Here is a 24,938-nt window from a genome sequence, read left to right on the forward strand (position 1 = left end):
CCAGAAACCGGGAGAATGGTCTACTCTCCCGGGAGTTCAGGAGAGCTTCCAGGAAATTAGGCAAGTGTGGTTTCCTTTGGCCTAGTATGAATACAGTACCTGAAGTTTGTACATACACTTAGTTCTGTAAACATTTTATACTATTTTTAGACCAGCCTATTCTTCAAATCGGAATGGGTATGTAATGCCGGCTGTTGGGATGTCTCCTGTCAGAATACCGACAGCGACATCCCGACGGTTGGAATCCCAACAGGTCGGCAAGTATACTTACCCTCCCCAGTTCCTCCCTTAACCCTGACCCTCCCTTCTTTTTGCCTAACCCTAACCCTCTCCATCCCAAACCCTAACCCTCCCCCTTAAGTGCCTCAACTGGGATTTGTGCCGACCCCCATGTTTTGATTTTGGTCTTGGATCTGTATCTCCTTCAAGGTTTTGGATCTGGATTTGGTTTTACAAAACCACCCTTGCATGTTTTGGTTTTGGATCTGTATTTTTTTTATCAAGAAAATTATAAAAACAGCTAAAACCACATAATTTGGTCCTGTTTGTATTCCTACAGTAGTATTAACCTTAATAACAATCATTTGCAGGCATTTCCAGGCATTTCCAACCACCTCACAGCTTTTCACTACTTTTCACCAACAGCGAGCTGGCTGGCTGAAGTAAGTGGCAGAGCAGCGGCACAAACGCATGGCAGTTAAGAAAATATAGGATATCTATGAAACATTGCCACACAGCAGTGGCAGACAGGATGGCAGTTTAATAAACTATAAAAATGTCAGTCGGCAATGGACCAAATTGTGCAAAATGTAAAGAAAAGAGATGGAGTTGTCCCTCCCACCCACTCTTAGGTGGGATATTAAAAAGGACATGCACAGTTTAACAAACAAAGCACTTCAGCGACAAGGACTGACAATTTTGTGGCTGAAGTCCTTGGTTTGTTTGGACCCCCACTAAACATTTTTTGGAAGGACTACCTTGAATTATTGAAGAGGAGGTTTATGATGAGGGATTGGGTGTTTGTGGTGGAGATTGCATATGCTGGACCAAACTGCTGGTAGTTGATACTGGACTGGTTGTTTTTATTAATTTACAAATTAATATAATTTTGTTAAATAAATTGCATGAACTCCATGCAAATGACTTAACAGGGAGGAGGTGCCTAGATGGTTAACGATTCTAACTCTACTAACTTTGGATTTACAAATGGTACAGATACCTTCACAACTGTTGTCAGGATTTGGGTTAAAATAATTCCACACTCAATACATGGCTTTTCTGGTCTTATGCCCAGGCATGACAATGGCTTTCTTTTTATCATGAGCAAGAACTGCTGCCACTGGTGGATGATTTACACAAACAACATCATCATCATCATCAACATCCTCATTAGCGTCAGATAGGACACAAATTTCCCCCTCATCCTCCTTTTGCACTTCCTCCACACTATCATCCTCATTTTCTAATATTTCACCATCTAATACTAGCACAGCCGTCATAACATCAGTGATCTGCTGAGCAACTAGGTGACAGCTCTTATACTTGCTTCCTCTATCAATGGATTGTTTAATAGTCATTTGTTTTTTTAAATTACTACTAGAAGTAGTCTTCTTGGTCCCTTTTTGAGATGAAGATCCACCCCCAGCAGTAGCAGCAGCAACAGGCGTAGCATGCAAGGATCCTTCTGAGGAATACTGGATAAGGGAGGAGTCACCTAGCCTTATCCTGGATGCAAAACTACCTTCGGTCGTTAGTTAGGATATTGATGATGAAGGTGTTGGCGGTGGAGATTGCAGGTGCTGGGATCTAGCTGAGGGAAGGGAGCAAACTGATGCTGGACTGTCTGTTTTCAGCACCAGTTTCTGATTTTCCCAAAAATGTTCCATGAACTTGCTGCAAATGATGTAACGGGGCGGAGGTTTTTTAGATGGTTAGGGTCCCTACCCCTACTTCCTCTGGCATGACAATGGGTACTGATGGCTTGACAATTGTTGTCCGGATTTGGGTAGAAATAATTCCACACATAAGAAGTGGAATTTTTAGTTTTATGCCAAGGTATGACAATGGACTTTTCTTTATCATGGACAACAACTGTTTCTTCCACAGGGGCCTCATTTACACAAACAACATTCTCATCAACAACATCCTCATCATCAGCATCCTCATCATCGACATCCTTATTAGCGTCAGCTACACAAATATCCTCCTCATCCTTGTGCACTTTCACAGAAGCATGCTCAATTTCTATGTCAGCATGTTGACTTGTGCTGCTGATCCCCACATTTGCAGAGGATGCACATGTTGTGGAAAGGAGGCTCCTTTTTGAGTACAGTTTTACAAAGGTCAGGCTCACACATGACACCTTCCGACACACTTAGACTCTCCTCAGGGATTTGTGACATTTCTGAGATAACAGTTGGTTCTTGTGGCTTAAAGATTTTAATTATTTTGAAATGTCTACAGGGAGAAGTGCTTACATCATCATAAGAGGCAAAACCATCAGTCATAATTAAAGCCTAAGGCCTTAGTCTATTCTTGCCACTTTGTGTGGTGAAAGGCATAGTACCAATTTTGTCTTTCTGCAGCTAACTTTTCCTTTGATGTTTTTTTCTTTACCAATGTAAAATATTGGTTCTTGATTTTAGATGCCCTGACTTAAGTCCTGTTTGCCCTTGTGCATCGGCTTTAGTAGATGACGTAGACCAACTGGTATCGTCATGACTGGTGGCACTAACAGCAGCTCCAGCACTAGTATGTGGTTCCTGCTCTCCTCTTAACTGATCGTTCTCCATATCAACAAAAACAAATGAAGTGGGGTACAGCACACACGTCAATTTGTACCAATTTTAATTATTACACTGTGGTATCAATGACCTACAGTGTCACAAGATTTTTTATGAATAAGAAAAGAATAACACACTGCACTACCACTTACAGTGTCATAAGATTTTTTATGAATAAGAAAATAATAACACACTGCGCTGCCACTTACAGTAATGTCATTAAGCTTTATATATTACGCATGTTATTTAGCACTTTGTTGTGGTCTTGTAGTTGGCGTGTAGACTAATCATTTATTCACGATTAAGGAAAGAAGTGAAAAGTTGAATATTACACTGCACTGCCACTTAGTGTCACAAGATTTTTTATGAGTAAAACACTGCGCTACCACTTACAGTGTCACAATATTTAATAAAATTAAGAGTAGCACACTGTGCTATGACTTATAGTGTCACAATACGTGGATGATAAACTGCGGTCTGGCCGGCAGTGTCACCGAACAATAATAGCGCAGCTAAGTTGCTAACACCCACACACACAAAAAAAGAAAATAAGATCTGCTTTTTTATTTTTGGAGGAATGATCATTTTATTTCACTTTTATTTTTTTTACACTGGGGAAAAGCACTCCTGGACGAGGCAGCAACCCCTTGATGAACAACACAGCACCCCTCTATGGACAACAAAGCACCCCTGCGTAGCAGTAGAGTGCGGACGGACCACCTGCAGAGTCACAAAAGCGTGGATGGTCTGGCCGACAGTGTCACCGAACAATAATAGCATAACTAGTTACTAACTAGTAACTACCTAGCACACACAAAAAAACTTTTATTTTTTTTTTACACTGGGGAAGAGCAGACCTGGCTTTACAGAGCACTCCTGGACGACACAGCACGCCTCTATGAACTGCAGCCCTAGCCCCTTGATGGACAGGAAACCAAAGCAGCACCCCTTTAAGTACTGTAGCCCAAGCCCCTTTATGGACAACACAGCAGCAGCCCTTTATGTGCTGTAATCCCTGCTCCTTGATTGACAGGACAACAGTGAGTGACACAGCAGCACCCCCAACTTTATATACTGCAGCCCCAGCCTGACAACACTGCATCCTTGAACAAACAGTGACAACAAGTCACTGACAACAACACACAACACTGACTGCACCCTAGAAGCACAGAGTACGTCTGCTCTGTACACTCTCCGCAGCCAGAGTGAAAATAGCGCCAATCACCGGGACCTTTATAGAATCCAAAACCCACGAGAATCCGACAGCGGGAGGATGACGTTTTGCCTCATTTTCAAAACCGAGTCAAGAGGGAAACCCCGAGCCAGACTCTGATCTCGCCTCGTATCCCGAAGTTCAGGTGGGTCCGGTTCTTGGAGAACCGGACACGCTCACCTTCAGCCTAAACCTACTCACCCATCGTTCCTAAACCTAACCCTCCCCTCTTAGTGCCTAACCCTAACCTCCCCAGTGGTGCCTAACCCTAACCCTCCCCCTTATGGGTGGCTAACCCTAACCTCCCCCCCAAAACCTAACCATGCTACCCTCCCTAAACTGAACCCTCCCCCCCACGGCTAATGCTAAGTGCACCCCGGACTTACCACATTCGGGTTTTCTTTCCGAAGTAGGGATTAAGATAGACATTGGTATTTCAATGCCCATCTTAAGTCCCTTGTCGGGATTTAGATGTAGGTATTGAGACCGGAGGCATCGCGGCCACCGATCTCATAACTACATCCCTTCAAATCTACGTCAGGTCCTCTTTTCTTCATTTTTGTGGCATGGTGGTTAGCATTGCTGCCTCCCAGTGCTGGGCCATGGGTTCAAGTGTGACCAGAGCCCTATCTGTGTGCAATTTTAATATTATTCCCATGCTTCAAAGACATATTGCAAGGTTTATTGGGCTGATGAAGTTAACCTTAGTATGTGTGTTTTTATTGTAGGAAATATAGAGGGGTATTCAATTAGCCGCAGAGTTTACGGTCAAAATCCCTGCAGCGCGGTGAAAGGCTATTCAATTAAATAGCCTTTTTTCCGCGCCGCTTTTTTACTCACATGCGGAAACACACTGGTACCAAGTAAACTGCGGAATCAATGGGTTTTTTCCTCACGCGTGAGCCTGATTTGGTGTTTTTTCCCCGTTGACTTTACCTCGCAGCTCCAGGAGTTGCGAGGTTCAGTCTGACTGCACGGACTCGCATGCGTGGTAATCCTCGCTAATTGAATAGCTTCTGCGTGGCAATTAGTAATGGGGTAAACACTGTGGCTAATTGAATACCCCCCATTGATTGTAAACTTTACAGAGACAGGGGTGATATGATGATTAATATTCCTCCGTAAAGAGCTGCACAATATGTAGGTGCTAAATACATAAATATTAATAATAATTTTTTTTACATTTTCAAAACTTTTAAAAGTGATGCAGCATAAATGTCACAATTGTTTTGTAGTTAGAATGTCTTGTACCCTCTACTTGCTATGTAAAGCACTGCAATAAATCAATTATTCAACCTTGACCACTTGTGCTATACACTCACACACACAAACCAACAATTATATATCTAAAGAACAAAAACAGCACTTGACTCATTCCGAATTATTATGTATTGCAGTTAGGTTATCTTTAATGATCTTGCGCAGGAAGCAGGAATACAGATGATGAAATGTAGGGTAGACTGACTAAAGGCATACTATAGTCAGTTAAGTGATGTATGAAAATTAATCTAAATGCTGAGATATGACATATTTGTACAGATATATTTCCTGCAACAGAGAGGTCATGATGTTCTAAGCTGCAGACATTTATAGGTCTATAAGTTCAGCACAGTGACTGCCACTTGGAGAGATGCATGTGATGGGGTCTCTACATGTACTATAAAGCATAGTTGCCTACCTTTGCTGTTTCTTCCCTGGGAGAAGCCCTGGGAGGAGAGTCATGTGGGTGGCGATGGGGCGGGGCCTAGATGATTCACGTCATTAAGCCCCACCCCCTCACGGTAAAATGCCCGCGATTGGCTTCAATTTAAATAGGGGCAGAGCCAAATGACACAAATCGAGTCATTAAGCCCCACCCCCTGCACGGACACCTACGATCGCCACGGAAATTCTCCTAATTCTGCCCACTTCACTAGGAAGTGGGCAAAATGTGGGAGAAATGCATGTATGCTATAAAGAGAGAACAAAGGATGCCCTGATTTATATCACGAACCTGCAAAAAAAGTTACTGTAAAACACCAGATACTGTCAAATCTACATAAAAATGACATTTAATGTAGACAGTGGTAGATTGTTACATTATAGTGAATGAACCTGTTTTATTTATATCTTTGACAATGGCCACAGAATATTCAGATTGGACATTTAATATACACTGTAGTGACTATTTAAAGTTCCAAACTGGCTTCTAAAATTGACTCATTGGATAATAATTAAACTTTTTTTCCCCAAGTGCCTTAAGTTGGGTACACACCAGGACAACGGATTGGCTGCCCAGCCGATCCGCCATCTTATGTGACGATAGGTAAGTGCATAAACACTTACCAATCGTCGGCTCGATGTGCCAAGACTGACGTCACAACTGGGTGGGCATTTACATGTGTCCGTCCAGTTGAGCTGTCAGTCACCGGCAGCCTCTGCAGCAAGTGTACGAGTGGTTGGCTTACCGCCCATACACACAGCACAACAGATATACTGGGCATCAGTGATATGTCTATGAATGACGTCGTTCACAGACATATCGGTTGTACACACTGGCCAACACACAAATAATATATCGGCCATCCAATTGAACAGCAGGTATATCGGCCAGTGTGTACACAGCATTGCTGGATGCTGCCTGCCTGTGACATCAACGAGTACTTGAAGCTGGTTAACTGCACTTGACGCTCTCAAGAAAGCAATGGCCTGACCATTACAGTTCTACCTGTATCAGTCTGCAAGATAATTTAACAAAACTCAGTGTTATATTGCACACCAAATATAAATGACCTAAGCATATCAGCATATTCCATAAAAATGCTTTTTGTCAGCACCCCAAAAAACAAACCATTCTTACACCGTAGTAAGGAATTCCTTATGATATAGTTTATCACCTCGGTCTATTTAATTTAATTTTGTTCTCACAAGCACATACATTTTCCCTAAGCACACTTTTGAAGTGAGGCCTGGGATTACATCCGGCGCCAAAACATTTCCTCACACCTTAAGGTGATACACTGAGAGTGTCACCACCCAGAATCCTTTGCTAGAAACCATGGAATGCAATGAGGTTATGTGGGAATCATATTTTTTTCATCCCCTTTAAAGTCTTCTTTCCATTGACCTCTTTGTCCCCACAGAGCCTAGCGATACGCTAACCAGGGAATGAATTTCATTGTAAATTCTAATGCATACCAATAATAATAATAAAAAAAGAACGTTATAAGAAACGTTTGCTGGTTTATATATTTAGCTCGCTGATTCATGCAACCCATTCTTTTAGTTTATGACACAGTATCAAGAGAATGAATAGACAGTTAAATTAGATTCACGTCTTGGCTTGTTACTTAGTTTCTGGATAACACATTTGTCCATTATCTAACGGGAGAGGCGAGTGGTAATGGTTTTAGCCAGAGATACAGTAGATATTTTTAAAGTTCCATGTACGACTTAACAGCCGTGTGACAAAGAGCAGGACATTAGATTTTTAATTAAATAATAAAATGCTGGAACTACATAATTCCCAAAATGTATTGTGCAGGTTTTTGTTCTTAAGCTGAATTGCCCAGGCCAGCAGGAGGAAGTACTCAAAGGCCGAAAAAAATAGAAATAAAAAAATAAAAAAAACCATATACAAGTTTGTATGTTACATAGCTGATACATTCCCGTGGGCAAAATTAGAGGAGGAACACAATGATATCAAGCTTTATATGTGTTTGAGTATGTGTTTTTAAAAGCTGACTTTTACTGCCAGGTTACTACATAGGAAAGCAGGAGCCAGAATAATTGTAAACCTGTAGAGGTCACTGGCGGGACAGTGAATATAAAGTACATGAGTGTTTCAAAGAGTTTGTAATCTACATTTTCTATAACCTCTTGGGCTTTCGTAATCCTAACTATGTTTCTTGAAATTCAGAAGGTTGCACAAACAATTTGCCTGTGCTCCTTTGTGCCAAAAGCAAAGTTTAAAAACATGCAAGGTTCTATTCTTCTCTGAATAATACACAGATCTAGGATAACTATATATGACTATATTAAAAAAAAAAAAAACAGTTGTTTCATAGGAGTTGTGTGACATCATGTGTACTGGCTGTTTTCATTTTATTTGAGATGTAAAAAATAAATATCTAGTTAAGTAATTTATTGTGAAATAAGTTCTTTGGTATTTGTCATTTAGTTGGTTTTTGCTAAGCAGTCCAGTATTATATCATTACCTCATAAGGCATCAATGTGTCAGGACAGTGAATATTCAAAACAATAAACTACAGATAGGACACTCAGTGGTGGCCATGCTGGTTATGAACAGGGCCACTGAGACGACTGCGGGCCCGGGTGCTGAAGGGGTGTGGCCAAATCCAGGAGGCGTGTCCACACAGAAAAATTTTCATGGAAACTACTATACCTGGTGCTGCATACTGCAAAGGGAGACATTTGTTACTCTCAGCAGCTGGCCCAGACCCCAGCCAGGCCCTTCCAATAGGCCCAGGACCGGGAAATTAGTACCCACTCCCCCCCTTCTTAGTTATGAACTGGGTTTATTTTGTAGCTTATACAATTGAAATCTCTTCAAGATCATCCCAATAAATTTAAAGTGCCCTTATCCTCTGATTATACTGTAATGAGAAACTTTATACAGTATACAATATGTCACTTCTAATGCTTTTAAAATGTATAATTGTATATTATCCCACACATAATATCATATTGAAATCTCCTGCATTAATCACATTATAATACATTTAGCTATGTAGTAAAATATTCAGTTTTAAGCAATATCAGTATTATATTTGGTCACAAAACAAGGTTTTTTGATAAGCTGTCAGCTAGAATAAAGTCATATTATTATATTTACAATCCAATATTTATGCAAGCAACAGGTGCACATTTGGGGGGGGGTTCTTGTAGGCCAGAAACAGTCCTCGCAGCTCTTTGTATTTCTAAAGTAAAAGTATCTAATTTTCTTTTATTTACTGTTTGGAATCAGAAGATTATATTGGTGAAATTCCAAAGCCAGTTGAGATTTTTTAAGAATATTTTTTGTGTCAACTAATGATTTCTTCTATATTGCGTCAGTTTTTTTTGCAAAAGATTATCAACATTTATAAATATGAAACATTGCTATATATGTATTTCGATGTCAAAGATTGCCTATTAAGATTAGGGTTTTTTTTTCCATTTAGCTCAAAGATACATTTAACATGGCAAGATAATTAGGTAACACGGTTGAGGTTCGTCATAAGCTAAAAGAAGGGCTTATTACCTCTTCAGGTGACAAACAGATTCTCAATAAATTGAAATGGGCATATCTGTCTGTTGCCATATTTTTGAAAATAAACTTATTTGTGATTCAGCTTACAGGAATCCCCGCTCCTGTGCCCGCCACTGTCTGCTCCTCAGTGTATAAGGGGTAATGCATAGGGAACACTACTACTGAGGGCACTGTATAAGGGGCAGGGGCGTATCTACCCATTTGCCAGGATGGCACTTGTCAGGGGCGCCGGCCAAAGTGGGGGCGCTGTCCGGCAGTGCCACCAGCAGCCAATGGTTGGACTACCCCAGGGGCTCGAACTAGCCCCACTAGTCCCCTGGGCCCCACAAGTGTAGGGCAGACCACAGTGAGAGTGGTCTACCCTACACAGTAACAAACAGACAGCCACCAGCGGTGGCTGTGTGTTTGTTAAAGCAGCCAGCCAATGAGAATCAGACAGACTCTCATTGGCTGCTGCGTCCACGGAGGGAGCCGGCTGGAGCTCACTCATGAGCTCTGTCTTCCGGCTCCCCCCAGGGAGTGCTCTTCACCCCCCATGTGAAAAAAATAAAAACAATTTTTCTGTGTGTGTGCGCGTTAACCACACTTATCAGCAACATAGGTGCGCAGGGGTGCTGCCTGTGTCATTTATCAAGAGGCTGCAGCCTTTTTCAGGAGTGCTCTTCACCCCCAGTGTGAAAAAAATTTCAACTATTTTTCTGTCTGTGTGTGCGCGTTAACCACACTTATCAGCAATGTAGATGCGCGGGGGTGCTGCCTGTGTCATTTATCAAGAAGCTACTGCCTTGTTCAGGGGTGCTCTCCCCCCCCAGTTTTTCTGTGTGTAGTTGTGTGCATTAGCCGCAACTTACAGTAGCTGCGCTATAATTGCTTGGTGACACTGCTGTAAGACCGCAGTGAGTACGGAGGACAGTCACATGACAGAAGAGCAGATCCACATACCAGTCTTGTAGCTGTCGGCAGCAGTCATGATGACGATGCAAGGCCGTCAACATCATCTATGAAGGCCGAGGCACCAGGGCTTAAGTCAGGCCATGTAAGAAAATCAACTTTTACCCTGCAATATGCCATTAACTACACAAAGTGGCAAGGAAAGGATAAGGCCATGGCCATTATTTAGGACTGGTGGTTCTAGTTGTGATGATTTAAGCCCTACAAAAAAATTTTAAATTGTCTCTGAAAAGTCACAGATCCCCAAGAAGAGTCCAAGTGTGTCCGTAGTTGCCATGTGTGAGCCTGACCTTTCTAATACTGTACTTGAAGAGGATGCTCCTTCCACCATTTGAGTGCCCTCTGCAAATGTAAGGATGAGCAGCACAAGTCAACATGCTGACATAGAAATCGAGGATGCTTCTGTGGAATTGCATCAGGAGGATGAGGAGGATATTTACATAGTTGGTGACAACATCAAGGATGTTGATGATAAGGATGAGGATGTTGATGCTGAGGATGTTTGTGTAAAAACTGTAAATCAGGCAACAGTTGTTTCCCATGGTGGGAAAAATCCCATTGTTGCCATGCCTGGGCAAAGGACCAAAAAATCCACTTCTCATGTGTGGAACCATTTTCACCCAAATCCAGACAACCTTTGCCAAGCCATTTGTAACCGTTGCCATGTAACAGTGAGTGGACCTTAGCCATTTAGGAACCTCCTCCCTGCTACGTCACTTGCAGCACATTCCTCATATTGGAAAGGGCATTTCAAATTCTGAAACGTTGGGGACAAAAAAATTAACAACAATCAGTCCAGTGTCACCTAGCTGCTCAATTCTAACTGGATCCAAGCACCTGAGAATCTCCACACAAACACCTGCATCATCATGAACATCTTCATTCATGATCGGAAGTAGTCCTGCATCTAATATCATAAGGACTGACTACTCTGATATCCATTGTTCCTCAGAAGGATCCTTGAGTGCCATGCCTGCTGCTGCTGTTGCTGTGAATGGATCTTCATCCCAGAAGAGGACCAGGAAGAAGACTACTTTTAGTAGTTCAACCAAACAATTGACTGTCAAACAATCCTTTGCATTTGCAAGTACAAGAGCAAACACCCAGTTGCACAGCGGATTACTGATGCCATAACAGCTATGCTGGTAGTAGATGTGCGTCCAGTATCTACCATTAATGCAGTGGGTTTTAGACAGTTAATGGAGGTCCTGTGTCCCTGCTACCATGTCCCTTCTAGATTCCACTTCTCTAGAATAGCAATTACCAATCTTTACAAGGACATTAAAAAAACCTTATTAATATCCTCTGAAATGCCATTGTGCCCCCACTGTCCACTTAACCACAGATATTTGGACAAGTGGGACAGGGCAAACTAAAGATTACATGACTGTGACAGCCCACTGGGTAGGTGTATTGCCTCCAACAGTGCTAATAGCAGCAGCATCTAACAAATGCCAGCTCATTCAGAGGCAGGCTACTCTGTGTATCACCGGTTTCACTAAGAGGCATACTGCTGAGAACCTTTTAGAAAAACTCAGGGAAATCATTGCAAAATGGCTTACCCACTTGGACTCTCCTTGGGATTTGTGATTTCTGACAATGTCAGCAATATTGTGCAAACATTGCATGTGGGCAAATTCAAACACATCCCATGTTTTGCTCACACAATTAATTTGGTGGTGCAACATTTTTAAAAAAATTATAGGGGCATGCAGGAGATGCTCTCGGTGGCCCATAAGATTTCTGGACATTTTTGACATTCAGCAACTGCATGTTAAAGATAGCAGAACCAGCAAGAATTGTTGAATTTGCCCTGCCATCAGCTGAAGCAAGAGGTATTAACTAGGTGAAATTCTACCTTTTTATATGCTTCAGCAGATGGATTAGCAGCAATAGGCAATCCAAGGCTACACTACAGCCTATGACATAGGGAGATGAGTGGGAATGCACCTTAGTCAAGCGCAGTGAGGAATAATTGTGTTGTGCAAGGTTCTCAAACCCTTTGAACTTGCCACATGTGAACTTAGTTCAGACACTGCCAGCTTGAGTCAGGTCATTCCCCTAATCAGACTTTTGGAAAAGCAGCTGGAGAATCTGAAGGAGGAGCTGAAACGGAGTGGTTCCACTAGGTATGTTGGACTGGTACATCAGGCCCTTCATTTGCATTGCCAGAATCCAAGGGTCATCAATCTCTTGAAATCAGATCACTAAATTTTGGTGACCATACTTGATTCTAGGTTTAAGTCATACCTTGTGTCTTTCTTTCCAAAGGACTTAAATCTGAAAAGATGCAAAGAGCTGTTGGTGAAAAAATTGTCAGCTCAAGCTGCACATGACACAGCATCCTCTTCTTCAGTTTCTTCAGCTGCCAGGAAAAAAAAATTTTTCCTAAGAAACCCACTGCTGGTGGTGATGCAGATCAGTCAGCAAAAACTAATGACATCTGGTTGGGTATGAAAGAACTGTCTACAATGAGTGACATGTCTACCGTGACTTTGTCTGATATGGTCACCATTCAGAGAATGGTGGATGATTCATTTAGGGATAGCATCCAAATAGGCATGTCAGACAGTCAGTTTCACTACTGGCAAGAAAAAGAGGCATTTTGGAGTCCCTTACACAAACTGGCTTTGCTGTACTTAAGTTGCCCATCCTCCAGTGTGTACTCTGAAAGAGTTTTCAGCGCAGACAGGAACCTTATCAGTGATCAGCGTAGGAGATTACTTCCCCAGAATGTGGAAAAGATGATGTTCATCAAAATGAGTTACAAATTCGAGGAAGACCTTTACCAGCAATTAAGTAAAATTACTACAAAACCGTCTGTAATGGTGGATTCCATCGGGGACGAATTAATATGTGTAAAGAAGAGGATGCATACACTGATGGGAATAACTATGATGATGACGACATCTGGTCTTACCTACATTATGTTGTAAAGCCAGTTTGTGTATGGGGTTATTGCCACCAATGTCCAATGCACATTGCCAGCTTGTTTTGTGGGGGTTCAAAACAAACCAATAATTTCAGCCACAAGGGGCAGTCCCTGTCGCTGAAGTGATTGGTTTGTTAAACTGTGAATGTCATGTTTAATATATACAACATAAGGGTGGGTGGGAGGGCCCAAGGACAATTCCATCTTGCACCTTTTTCCTTTGCATTATGTGCTGCTGGGGCTTTTCTGCCTGACATTTTTAATGTTATGGTTTATTAATGTCCAGAAATTGTAATGGCCACAGACATCATCTCCTGCATGCCCCTTTCATTTTTTTTTAAAGAAAATTCTAAAGCAACTGCTGCTTGTGTCAACCCAGCGGCACAAGTCACATAACAGTGACATTCAGCCAAGGGTTCTCAGTCCTCAAGGCTGCTACATGGCCAAAAGGCCACATCCTGCTGCACGGCCCAAAGGCCACATTCTGCCAAAAGTTCTCAACCCTCAAGGCTGCTACACGGCCCAAAGGCCACATCCTGCTTCACGGCCGAAAGGCCACCTGTCATCACTCCTCACCAGCCCTCAAGGCTGTAATGGCTGCAACTTGCCAAGAGTTCCAGCCCTCAAGGCTGTTACAGGACTTGTTCCTAATCATAGCTTTGTATTCCAGTACTACTCAGCCCGGAGGCTGCAACAACAATTCTTACTTCAGCCAGTGGCTGCACCAATTATCAAGTATCAACTCTTCTTACTTCAGCCAGTGGCTGCACCAATTATCAAGTATCAATTCTTCTTACTTCAGTCAGTGGCTGCGCCAACTATCAATTCTTCAGCCAGTCGCTGCACCAATTATCAAGTATCAACTCTTCTTACTTCAGCCAGTGGCTGCACCAATTATAAAGTATCAACTCTTCTTACTTTAGCCAGTGGCTGCACCAATTATCAAGTATCAACTCTTCTTACTTCAGCCAGTGGCTGCACCAATTATCAAGTATCAACTCTTCTTACTTCAGCAAGTGGCTGCGCCATTTATCAAATGTCAACTCTTCTTACTTCAGCTAGTGGCTGTATAAATTATCAACTATCATTTCCTCCTTCAGTAAGTGACTGTCTCAATTATCAACTATCAATTCTTTAATCCTCAAGCGGTACCCCAACCATCATCTTTGCACAGTCCTCAACTCCTATTTATGACTCAGTTTTTAGCCAGCTAGCTTGATGCAAACTTTTGGCCCTTAACTAGATGAAAAGATCAATATAGTGAGCTGTGAGGAGGTCAAAATTGACTGGACATGAGTGGAAATAAATGTTATTGAGGTTAATAATACTGTAGGAACAAAAACAGGCCAATTTTATGTGATTTTAGCTGTTTTTACGATTATTTTAAGACAAAATCCAGATCCAAAACCAGAAACAAAAAACAAAACATGGAGGGGAGATTTTGGCAAAACCAAACCAGATCCAAAACAAGGGGAGATACAGATCCAAAACCAAAACACGGGGGTCGGTGCACATCCCTAGTTCTGACACGTAATGTAATAAGACTAAAAAGCATCTTTGCAATGTTGATGCTGTACTGGGTATTTTTGCCCTGAGTGACAGAAAGCCTAGCTTCACCCCTGATCTGATGCAGCGGTGGTGAGGGATGAGATCTCCGAAAATGCTGAGGTCGCTTGCATAGAAGACCGACAGTTCTGTTCGCTGGAGGGCTGATATACGAATTTACTATTTGGCTGGAAAGTCTTCATATAACAGCAATTTGTGCTACAGTATGTCAGTAAAAGCTCTTCTCAGTACGAGTTTAATTCAAGCAAGACTATCCTTAGAAACTTTAATTACAGTGAGTTTTTATAGAACCATATTGAGGACCACTGACCCTTTGTAAGTATAAGTATATATTTGTTACCTGGCAATAACTACATCAGTATGTGGGAACTATTCCAAACATTCAATATAACATAAACCGAAAACATAGTAGAAAATAAAATCTAACAAAAAAAAATCATTGCTTAAATACATCGTATATATATGTAGTCTTTTATCTGCTATTGCCAGATAGGATTTACTTCCCAATATTGTTTTATGGTATTTTGTTGGTCTGCAGAGGTTTTGCCCAAGACCACCACTAAGTTTCCAGCTTCACAGCATATATCATACATTGTAAAGTATTTCTTTATAACAAAATGGGAGCGGATCCAATGTATTATTTCTCTCTGCTGATTCTCTAGCACAGTTTTACCTGTTCCATATTAAAATATGTGATTTTGGGTAAAGTAAAGCAGATGGCAACCATTGTAATATTTTTGTTAAGCAGAATAAGTAAATGAAGAGTAAGGATATGGAATCGCTCAGCGTTTTCTTTCCAAGCAATGATACAGACATGTTTATAAAACATGCAGGAACAGTTAATTCAATTCTCATGGGATTTTGAAAAGCATTAAGCATAACAAATTACCTTTAAATTAATGCAATATAGTTTAAATGAGATCACTGGATTATTGCAATCACTGTCATGTACAAAGCTTTCATGATTCAGGGTAATTTAGCTTATTTCCAACAGTAAGATGAGCCTTGAAAATACAGACAGTACCCATACACCGGACATACAGTATGTAAGTTTGAGTAGAGGTGTGTTGCTGTTGGAAAAATAACCAGAAAGAATAATAGATAACTAAGAAAGATGACAGGATGAAAATGTTAATGATAATTGTATCGGCCTCTCTGGTATAATATGGCCATAACATCACTGTAGGTGGAGTGACTCAGAACCTGATTTGGAGGTGGATGCAAAGGCGATGGATTTGCAGTTGGACTTTGTTTTTCCTACTGCGCATGCATCTAAGTCGCACTGGGCACGTGCTGCGATAGATTAAAGATGGCGGTCATAGTGAGGATTTGGATGCAGATTGGGCAGTTAGTGAGTGTTTGTGGGAGGTATCGGGGGGGGTGAGTCAAACGCAGCTATGTTGTGACCATTTCGAGGGCATGTTGCAGCCAGTGACTGTATCCTTGTGCGCAGTTGTACTGGCCCCGGGCATCTTCGTCGATGGTGTGACCGACGTGTGCCCGATACTGTATATTTGTATGGGCATATCAGTACAAACTACAGCAGCTGCAGCACTAGCATAGCTTCTCTGTACCGCTGCGTACAAAGACGCTACCTCAATGGGATTAGCATCCACCACTGAATCAGGCCCACAGCTCTGTGTATTCTGTGAGTTGAGTGGCGGTAGGATATAGCTCTGGTGGTTGATGGACAGCTTTATTGGCAAGAGGACAGACAGGTGGTAAGAGAGAGAGAGGCAAAATAGCCATACTGTTATTTAAAGGAGCATCTCCATAAATTATTAATCCTCAGTAGCATTACAAGGCATTAGCAGCAGCTTAGCTATTTTAGTACTAGACAGAGGAGTCCTATGTAGCAGAGAGTTACAGAGAGTATAACAGGAGAAGCTGTAAAGGCTGTGGGAGAGCCTGATTGTGTTGTGTATTGTCATATACATTTGTCCAAAAGGTCTTAAAGTGCTTTATAATTGCCAAAAATAGGATGTACACTACAATGGTTAGATTGGGTGGATACAGAATATGAAGTACAATGTGCCAGATAATACAGAGTGCAAAAAAGTGACATATGAAATATACAAACCACAATATATGGAAAATTACCTACCAAATGCATGATAAACAGTACAAAATGCTAAATACCCCATACAAAGGACCCACTGAGTCATTACCCCATATATACTATCCTACCCATGGAGTATTCAGATGAAGCAGGCAGATATGACATGTATTGGGGGAACTATTTGTAGAATCATCATATCCACACCCATCCTATGCACAAGAAATCCAGGCAAAGCAGCCATCTAGGACAATCAACATTGGTTACAGCTGGACAGATGAGCAATACATGGATATGTAAAACAAGATGGTGAAATATGGAATAGGAGACCGGGTTACAAGATACTCACTAAGGCACTAAATGCATGAACTGTTTCTTCCTAATATTGTACCAGGCAAGGCAGCCATCTTGGACACACTACATAGGTTAAAATGTGTGAGTTAACCGATACATGAAGATAATACATACATTGGATAAATATAAAAATTTACTAACACGTTACCCACTGAATCAATGATTCTACATCTTGTTCATATACAGTAAGCCATGAAAGTACCAGGCGAGGAGGCTATCTTGGATGAATTACATAAGTTACTGTGAGTAGAATAAGTAATTCATAGAAGTATGATACACAGTGAGAAATAACAAACTATAACAAAAAAATCAGAAAGTCTGTCAAGAAGTGCAAGGGTCTGGGTGGTTTAGAGGTCTGTATGGTCCAGGAGCCTTGCTGAAAAATGTGATGTAGAGGCCAATAAGAGCCTTGCTGGTATGGGGAAAGGGGTCCTGCTTGTCAGGGTATGGTGCAAGGCCTTACAGGTGTTAAATCTGGTGAAGCAGAGTTGCAGACAGTTGAGGAGACCACTTGTAGGCCCAGCATAGAATGGGGCAGAGGAGTCGAAGCATTTGGGTGTCTTAAGCTGTTCTTTCAATGCTGCCTCTGTTGCAGATAGAGATCTTTTAGACAAGTTGCCAGTGACTTGGTGGTGATGTTAAGTGGCTGTGCAGGGACTGGAACCACGGCCTCAATGTGCAGATGCTGACAGTAGTGGGTCAGATAGTGAAGAGGCTCTCGTATTTTGTAGTTATTAACGGCTTATAATGGCTGATGAAAGCTTCCATGGCCATATCTAGGTGGGCTATGGGGGCATCGCAAAGAGGGGCGAAGAGAAGCAAATTTCATATGAACCTATGTCAAGAGTTATACCTATCTAAAGAGCTGAGTGGAAGCTGAGATCTACACATTGATTGTCCCCCTGGTCTGTTATCTTATTTTCTTGATAACTTCTCTGTATGGATAACCCACTTTCTCTCCTCTAACCTGCCCTTCCTTACCCTGGTAGACTTTAACATCTTGATAAACAATCTTTCCAACCTTTCTACCTCTAACCTTCTCTGCCTCTCCCAATAGACCTCCTCCCCCTCTCACATTAATAGTTATTCCCTTGACCTTGTCTTATCTCATCTTTGTATTGTTGCCAAATTCAACAATTCGTGCCTCCATCTCTCTAACCACCATCTAAACTAGCTTGGTATTACCCTTACCCCATTCCACCCCCCTTCACTAAGACCACTCTTACTTAGTGGAATGTTGATGCCTTGACCCCACCAGTTTCTTCTCCTCTCGAGACTCCCTTCTCTTCCCTATTAATAACATCATCTGCCATGACCAAGTTGTCTTTTTGTATGACCATACCCTCACTACTTCCCTTGACTGATGCCCCTGTCGTTACCATCAGTCTTTGATGGTTCTCTCTCAACCCTGGAACTCAGTCTCACTATCTCCAAACTGCTCTCACTCCAGTGAGCACCTCTGGAGGAAGTCACGCTCTTCCTCTACTTCAAGTTCATTCTCTCATTCTTTAGCTTCACTTTCTAGCATGCTAAACAATCATACTTCAAAGTCCTAATCTTTTCAAAGGTCTCCAATCCTTGCTGCCTTTTCACTATCTTTGTTTCCCTCCTCTCATCCTTTCCTCTTCTTCCATCCTCCCTCAGTGTGCATGACTTTGGCACCTATCTTCCATCCGGGCTGGAATCCCTACAGTGCCATCAAAGGAGTGCCAAACTACCAAGCCTGCCATGGTAAGTCACCTGCCTTTATGGAACAGCTTTGACATAATGGATGTAAAATACATTGCTAATATTATCCGAATGTTACGACCCACCACCTGTGATCCTGACCCTGCCTCAACCAAGCTTCTCAAAGGGTGTATAGACATGATTGGCCCTGTAATTGTAAAAATAGTTCAATGCTCTTTGCAGAATGGCATTTTTTCAGAACCACTAAAGGAAGCATTTGTTAGACGACTTCTTAAAAAACCTAATTTAGACCCCGATTGCATGACCAACTACAGACCGGTATCAAATTTTCCTTTTCTAGGAAAGGTCATTGAGAAAGTGGTGGCAATGCAACTGGAAACCCACCTGTCTACCAATGATATTTATGATCCATTCCAGTCAGAATTCAGGAGAAGACATAGCACTGAAACAGTCCTTGTATGTGTGCGTAATGATCTTCTGATGGCAAGAGACAGAGGTGATTGTTCAATCTTAATCTTTCTTGATCTCTCTGCAGCATTTGATACCATGGACCACAGGACTCTAATTGAGCGCCTCAAAAATTTCTGTGAACTGGATGGCACAGTCCTTAGTTGGTTCAAATAATTTCTCTCCGACAGGTCACAGAGAGTTTCTTCTGGAGTAAACTCTTCATCACCAGTACCACTTCCATGTGGTGTCCAACAGGATTCTATACTATCTCCCATGCATTTTGAAATATATATGCTACAATTGGGTGAAATAATCAGATGTCATGGCCTGGTCTACCACTGCTATGCAGATGATATACAACTGTACCTATCCTTTGCTCCAGGTACTAAGAACCCAATAATAATGTTAAATGGCTGCCTAGCTGAGCTCCAGGAGTGGATAAGTGCCAGTTGGCTGAGGCTGAACCCTGGTAAAACAAAGGTCCTTATTATAGGTCACAGGACAAGGTTACAGCATATCCAACCAACAGGACTTATGCTTGGGAATTCAGAACTAAAAACACTGAACATGTGCGGATCTTGGTGTTGTCCTGGATAGTGGCTTTACACTTAAACATCAGGTGTCAAACACAATAAAATCATCATTCTTTCATCTGAGGAACAGCCAGAATCAAACACCTAATTCCCTTAGAAGATCTGCCTAAAGTCATATATGCATTTATATTATCATGCCTAGGTTACTGCAATAATATCTACCTTGGTCTTCCAGCAATAGAATTGCACCACTTGCAGATGGTACAAGATTCAGCTTCCAGGGTATTAACCAACCAACCCTGTTCCAGCCACATAACACCCATTCGCTACTTCCTTCACTGGCTGCATGTAAGATGACAAATTGTTTTCAAGAGTGGCTTACTGACTTTCAAAGTCCTACATGATCAAGGTACCTGAAGCAGCTCCTGATTCCTCACTGCCCCACTTGATTACTGCGATCCATTGACAAAGGACTATTAAAAGTACCTAGAAACTCCCGGAATTTGTCTAGGTGTCGAGCTTTCAGTTTTGTGGCTCCAACTCTATGGAACTTGCATCTCCGCACAGTTCGAGAGGCTTCCACTCTAAAATCCTTAAAAAAAATACTCAAGACTCACATATTCACCAAAGCATTTCACTAACGTCCCTTGTTAAGCTTGTTTTCTATTTTCTGCTTTAAAGGCAAATGTAAAGCACTTTGAGTCCTTCAGGAGAAAAATGCTATATAAATATTATTATTACTATTAATATTATTATTATTTTACCTCCAAATTAGAGTCCTTCATGCCATGAAATCTTATCACTTTAAGCCCCACCTCCCTTTCCCTCTCCCTCACTAATGGGACTGCCAACCTCGCTCTTCCTCACACCAGTCTCAGGCACTGAAGTCCGTTACCCTTGTTATTATTATCCTTTATTTATATGGTACCACAAAGGGTCCAAAGCACCTTACAAGGTACATAAACCGAAACAATATGAACAAAGTTTTGTAGAGAGGTGCAGAGTCTGAGAGGAAGAGAGAGAGTTCCAGAGGAAAGGAGATGCATGGGCAAAGTCTTGGAGACAAGAGTGAGAGGAAGTAATTAGTTGGGTGAAGAGGCAGCATTCATTTGTGGAGTGAAGTGGGCAGTATGGAGTGTAAAGGGAGATAAGATCTGAGATGTAAATAGCAGAGGATTGGGTCAGGGCTTTTTACTGTAAGTAAGAGTGAGGAATTAGAATTGGGTTCTGAAAAGGAAGTGGAGCCAGTGTAGGGCTTGTAGTAGATGGGAGGCAGATGTAGTACTTTTGGAGAAGAAGATGAGCTGGGCAACAGTATTGAGGATAGATTGGAGTGGAGAGAGGTGGGAGTCAGGGAGGCCAGATAAGAGGAGGTTACAGTAGTCCATCTGGGAAATGACTAGTGAATGGATGAGAGTCTTGGTTGCCTTAAAGATGAGAAAGGATCTGATCCTGAAGATAACTCTGAGATGAAAACAGCAGGACTGCAAGAGGTACTGAATGCGAATGGGGGCCTGGATCCTGTTTCTGATGGATATCTTGCACCTAGCATGGGACTGGTGCATATGCAGATACTAATGGTTATAGTTGCGGTGGTCAACGTAAAATCAATGGGTCTCCGCTTGCACATGCACAAGCCCCCTCATTCGTTGAACGGATACACACTTTAGCATAAAGTAGTAAACTAGGCTTCCGCAACTGCCCACAACTACTGTACTTTGCATGCAACGTAAAATCAGCCCTATAGAGCAGAACCTTTAAATGTCTAACAATATTACACTTTCAATAATTGTTGCACAAAAAGTGCTGGAGACACCAGTAAAGTAAATTATATGGGTCCTGTCTCCCCTCCTCTGGAAAAACTGAATGAGACTTTCATAGACTGTATTTTTTATCCATGTGAATGTTTTTACCATTACAGGTTGAGTCTCCCATATCCAAATATTCTGAAATACAGATTTTTTTGTAGCATGACTGAGATAGTTAAACTTTTGCTTTTTGAATGCTCAATGTACACAAACTTTGTTTAAGGTAGAAAATTATTACAACTATTGTCTAAAATTACCTTAAAGCTTTGTGTATAAGGTATATATGAAACATAAATGAATTTCATGTATGTACACAAACTTTGTTTGAGCCACAACATTATGGAAAATATTGTATAAAATTACCTGCAGCCTGTGTGTATAAGTTGTATATAAAACATAAATGCATTCTGTGTTTAGATTTGGGTCCCATTCCCAAGATATTTCATTATGGTATGCAATTATTCCAAAATACGGAATATTCCGATATCCAAAATGCCCATGGTCCCAAGCATTTTGGATATGGGAGACTCAACCTGTATATATATATATATATATATATATATATATATATATATATATGTTTAGTATAAAAATAATACTTTAAACAACATACCGTATCTCCCAACGATCCCAAACTGAAAGTGGAGGTGGAGAATAAGAGCGAACTTCTGAGGAGATTCATTATAGGTGGGTATAGGCTGCATTTTTTAGAACATTCATGCAAAGAAGAGCCTAGAAATTAACAACAAAACAGAAAGAGAAAAAAACAAGGGAAGCTGTCTTTAGAATAACTACATACTTGTAAGGAAAATGAAATATGTTGTTATGGTGATAGGTTCAAAATTTCAGCAAAGTGAAAAATAGCATTATAGACAACAATTTGTAAGAAAATGGAACCCAAAGGGGACTTGGTTAGACAGGAAGAAAGAAGAGCATATGGGATCAGGTAGGGAAAGGTAAGCAAGTATTAGATAGCAATTGTGAAATTTCTTGTAGGGTGGGTTTACACCTTACCTTTGAACATGGGCATAACTACCATAGGTGCAAGGGGTGCAGCTGCTTTTGGGCCACTTAGGGGGCCAATCTTTCTTGTCAAAGTTACATGTGTTATATGCATTTTTGCCATTGGGTGGTATATAGGTGCACTTCAAAATTTTTGCTATGGTGCCTTCAAATGCCTAGTTACATCTCTGCCTTTGAAGTAGGTGTCTAAATATTAGGTTCTGAGATCCATAGAATGTATCTTTGCTGCTGGATTAAGGATGGAGTTAGAGGGTAGATAGACATTTTCAATTAAAAAAGAAGTGCTACCTGCCAAAATATTCACACAACAGACTAAAAAGAAGAATTGCAGGAAGGATAACAGGTTCAACATACTGTATAAGAATGAAAAAATAACTCTTCCTATAAAAAGCTCACTTATAATATCATATAATAAAGCTCTCCAGACAAACTTGTAATCTTTATTCACCCCGGCTGTCTTACCTATTTCATGTCTTTCTGGTGCCACCACTCTCACCTTTCCCCATTAGAATGTATGCTTTCATGAGCAAGGCATTCTCATTTCTTGTTTCATCCTTCCTCTTCTCTCATCCCTCCCACTTCTTCCCTCACCCCACCTCTTGTCTCATCCCTCCTCTTGTTTCATCCCTCCTCTTGTCTCATCCCTTCCACCTCTTGTCTCATGCCACCCATTGTCTCAGCCCTCCTCTTGTCTCATCCCTCCTCTTGTCTCATCCCCCTCTTCTCTAATCCTTCCCTCCTCTTTTCTCATTATACCTCCTGTCTCATCCCTCCTCTTGTCTCATCTCCCCTCCTTTTGTCTCATCCTCCCTTTTGTCTTCTCCCCCCTTTTATCTCATCTCTAAATCATTTTGTTTCATTACACCTCCTGTCTTATTCTTCCTATTATCTCATCCCCCCTCTTGTCTCTTCCCTCCTTTTGTCTCATCTCTCCCTCCTCTTGTCTCAACTCTCTCTCCTCTTGTCTCACCCCTTCCTCCTCTTGTCTCATCTCTTCCTCCTCTTGTCTCACCATTTCCTCCTCTTGTCTTATTACACATTTTGCCTCATGCCACCTCTTGTATCATCCCTCCTCTTGTCTTCTCTCTCCTCTTGTCTTATCCTTCCTCTTGTCTCATCCCTCGTCTTTTCTCATGCCTTCCCTTGTATCATCCCTCCTTTTGTCCCATTACCCCTCATGCCGACAATTTTCTCATCCTTCCTCTTGCCTCATCCCTTCTCTTGTCTCATCCCTTCTCTTCTCTCAACCATACTCTTGTCTCATCTCTCCCTACTCTTGTCTCATGCTTCTTGACTCATGCCACCGATTGCCTCACCCCTCCTCTTGTCTCATTACACCTCTTGCCTCATGTCACCTATTATCTCATCCCTCCTCTTGTCTCATCCCTCTTTGTGTCTTATTTCTCCTCTTGCCTCATCACTCTTTGTGTCTTATTTCTCCTCTTGCCTCATCCCTCTTTTTGTCTTATTTCTCCTCTTGTCTCATCTCTCCATCTTCTTGTCTCAGCCTTCCTTTTGTCTCATCCCTCCTCCTGTCTCATCTCTTCCTCCTCTTGTCTCCTCTCTCCATCTTCTTGTCTCCTCTCTCCCTCTTCTTGGCTCACCCTTTCCTCCTCTTGTCTTATTACACATTTTGCCTCATGCCACCTCTTGTATCACCTCCCCTCCTGTCTTATCTCTCCTCTTGTCTTATTCCTCTTCTTGTCTCATCCCTCGCCTTGTCTCATGCCTTCCCTTGTATCATCCCTCCTTTTGTCTCATTACACCTCTTGCCTCATGCCACCACTTGTCTCATCCTTCCTCTTGACTCATGCCACCACTTATCTCATCCTTCCTCTTGTCTCATCCCTCCTCTTGTCTCATCGTTCTCTTGTCTCAACACTACTCTTGCTCATATCTCCCTACTCTTGTCTCATGCTTCTTGCCTCATGCCACCGATTTCCTCACCCATCCTCTTGTCTCATTACACCTCTTGCCTCATGTCACCTATTACCTCATCCCTCCTCTTGTCTCATCCCTCTTTTTGTAAAATTTCTCCTCTTGTCTCATCTCTACTTGTGTCTCATCTCTCCATCTTCTTGTCTCATCCCTCCTCGTCTCATTTCTCCTCTTGTCTCATCCTTCCTCTTGTCTCATCCCTACTCATGTCTCATCTCTTCCTCTTCTTGCCTCATCCCTTTCTTGCAACATGACTCTTCTTGTATCCTCCCTCCCCTTGTATCATCCATCCCTCCTCAAGACTTATCTTTCTGCTACAGCTCACATAATAATGCCAGTACATATATGAATGTCGTTATATATTGTTACTATATCTACCCTGTTAGTATCA

This window comes from Taudactylus pleione, unplaced genomic scaffold (assembly GCF_031769625.1).
Source record: "Taudactylus pleione unplaced genomic scaffold, aTauple2 ptg000092l, whole genome shotgun sequence".
NCBI classification, from domain to species: Eukaryota; Metazoa; Chordata; class Amphibia; order Anura; family Myobatrachidae; genus Taudactylus; species Taudactylus pleione.